The sequence below is a fragment of the Thamnophis sirtalis genome, unplaced genomic scaffold (assembly GCF_051295495.1).
Source record: "Thamnophis sirtalis isolate CommonGarterSnake01/CBP01778 unplaced genomic scaffold, rThaSir2_p1.2 scaffold_6, whole genome shotgun sequence".
NCBI classification, from domain to species: Eukaryota; Metazoa; Chordata; class Lepidosauria; order Squamata; family Natricidae; genus Thamnophis; species Thamnophis sirtalis.
Genome location: NW_028261386.1, coordinates 80363475 through 80366715, shown reverse-complemented (window position 1 = coordinate 80366715; position 3241 = coordinate 80363475). Strand labels below are relative to the sequence as shown.

The 3241-nt window shown below is 37.7% G+C and overlaps 1 pseudogene; it reads left to right on the top strand.

Moving 5' to 3' along the window:
• The first annotated feature begins 954 nt into the window (after positions 1 to 954).
• Positions 955 to 1534, top strand: LOC148045054 (protein CEBPZOS pseudogene; annotated as a pseudogene).
• The last annotated feature ends 1707 nt before the right edge of the window (positions 1535 to 3241 follow it).

Here is a 3241-nt window from a genome sequence, read left to right as displayed (position 1 = left end):
TTCAACTGACTGCTAGATCAGCAGTTCAGCGGTTCAAATCTCACCAGCTCAGGGTTGACTCAGCCTTCCATCCTTCCGAGGTGGGTAAAATGAGGACCCGGATTGTTGTTGGGGGCAATATGCTGACTCTGTAAACTGCTTAGAGAGGGCTGAAAGCCCTATGAAGCGGTATATAAAAATCTGCTATTGCTATTGCTATCATGGTCCAATATTTTTATAAAGAAATATTAGGGATGCTTAAGTATTTGAAACAGGTTATAGCTTTCTCATCTGCTTGGATTGCAATCTCATGTAAAAAGTATTGAGGAGGGTTCAATCAATATGGATGGCTAATTCTTTCTTCTATGATATGATTAAAAAATGCAGACTTGGTTGCATTATTAATTACCTGAATTATGACCTGAATTAATAATATATGCCATTGGCAAAGTTATTGCACAAATATGTAAATCATTTGGCCAAAGACCAAAGGACATTATGGTTAGTATTGTCTACTTATCCAACTAATATCACAGTTTTAAACAAGGTATTTTCCAAAGGTTCAGGACCTAACCAAGGCTAGGAATCATGGTATTATTACCCCCAAAGAGCCTTGAATTGCCCCCCCCCCAACTCCTCAAAGTTTTACAGTGGCATTCCTTGATCCTGATCTTACCTAGATCTGAATGCTGTGGTTTTCCTACCTTTTCTATAGTTATGGCATTTTATTAATGCTGTAGTTGCCGTAGGGACATGGAAGTTGTTAATTTGGTATGAGTGTTGTTTGGCTGGTTTTCCTTGAAGACCAGGGCTGTTTAATGATTTTGCTTTGATTCTAAAAAGTTGCTTTAAAGGATTCAGGTATGTTAATGGAGCATCTAAACCAGTCTGGTCTGGTCTACTAGGCCAGAAACTGGGAAATTGTAAATTCTAGTCCCACTTTAGGCATGAAAGTCAGCTAGGATTGGCTGAACAATGAATCCCCAGACATTAATCAAGATCTTGGGAAAAAAATTAACATCTAGAACATTTTGTTTTAAATGATGGAATAACAATTGGAGTGGAACAATTGATGTATAATGATGCTATATATGCGAACCAATACCTAGAATATTTTGTGTAAAATGAAGGAATACCAATCATAGTGGAAAAATGACTATACCATGATAATAATGTATTTATGCTTATTCAATGGATAATATGTTATTTGAAACACAATTGTAAGTGGTGAGAATGGAGATGCACAAAAACCTGTAACCAAACAACATGCTATATGAAACAGTTGAAGGTTGTATGTTTTATATGTTTTGTGTGTCTTTTGTTTGTCTGTTATAAAAAAATAAAAAAAATTTTTTTTTTGCTAATTTTGGAAATTATTAGTGTTCTGGAGGTATATACTTTGTATTATAAAAGGGACTCAAGTGAAGATTTCAGACCTAAAATGAAAGAAATACAGCCATCTATTCTAGAACTTTATTACAAGAGCAGTGACTGGGCTAGTATTTATAGGATCAGAGAGATGGATGAAGAGAAAGGGCTTACCAAAAAGTCCTAAAATCTTTATAGGCAATGGGGACTGTTGCTAAGCAATACGGATCATAATTACACAACGCACAAGTCATTAAGCAAGAAGAGGCAGGAATCTCAGGACCCCCTAACTCTGGCTGGGGAATTATGGGAGTTGAAGTCCACGCATCTTCAGGTGACCAAGGTTGAGAAGGACTGCTCTATTTGATTCAGTGAATGATATTTGATAGACACAATACATTTTATGGCTTCTCCTGAAACTGATGGTATTATAATAATGATGGTAAAATACTAGTGATCGTCTTTAGAATGCAAGATTTTTTTTACCTGTTTTACGAACTGTTTCTTTTTTGGCTGCATTACCACACTAATGGTGTGTTCTCTGCATAAATAAATTAAGAGGTCAAACAAACTTAGAATAATTGTTCATGTTAATCTATGATGCTCTACTAAATGAAAGCTTCATACCTTGATCTTTCTGGAGCTTTGAGATTTCTTTAAACAAAACAATCCAAAAACCTCATTAATGTGAAATCCAGTACAGGGTCACCTGAGTAATCAGTACAATTATCCCTAAAACAAAGAGATAGAGAGAAAAATCACATTCACAGTTAGCACCAAGAAAGATGCCAGTGGAAATTTGGATTTTTATAATTTTTATATTTAATGTTGATTTTATTTATATGATTATTGTTAGATACAGTATATGTGCCAATTTTATTTGGTTATCATACACCACCCAGAGTCACTTCCTGTGAGATGGGGGAAGCTATATAAATTTGATTTACAAACAAACAAACAAACAAACAAACAAACAAACAATAAATAAATAAATAAATAAATGCAAGTCGTTATCGTAATGGGTTACAAATCTGGACCATTGAACCATCTGGAGACTTCAACAATATGAGTGATAATAAGCACTTCTCATTCAGTGGTGGGTAACAGGTGGTATGCCCTGGTACAGGAGTAACGGTGCCTGCCCGGAGCACCAGATACCATTCCAGTACGGTGCTCCAGAGAGCCCACCCACCTGTCTGAGCTGCTTACCTGTATTTGAGCTCTTCGTTGCTTCTGCGTATGTGCACAGAGTGCACGGCCCCTGCACGACACTCTGCCAAGCAGCTGGAGAGTCGCGGAGGCTCACAGAGGCATCACAAGAGGTATGGATGCATGCGTGCGCTGCACGTATTCATGTGGTGGACGCCAGGCCCCATTGCAATCGTACTAGTTGCAACGGGATCCGGAACCCACCACTGTTTTCATGTGTGAGCACTGTTTATGCAAGTTAGACCAGCTGCTAGTTGGCTTCCAGGTGTTAATTCGGGTAGCTGGTTGCTACCTTTACAGTCCCTCATGCATAGAAACTGGGTAACACCCGTCTCAAATTATTTCTGCCAGCCTGGTACATTCCAGCAGAGAGGGAAAATTTCAGTTTTCTACTATGAAATGTTATCATTTTATGGGATTAAGGAAGTGTGCCTTCTCTGTTGCAGTCTCCACCTTTGGAACAGTTCCCCCCTCAAATATGGATGGTGCTTCTCTCCTGGGGATTCAAAAAGCAAGATATGGGTTTGTTCTCCCACCTCGGCTGTTTGGGTTGTGTGTATATTTTGATGGTAATTATTAAAATCTTTGTTTTAATGGATGCTTTTAATCTGAGCTGTTTTATTTATGTTTTTAATTGTTTTGATTTAGTATTCTATTTTGTAAGCTGCTGAGAGTCCATTAGAGT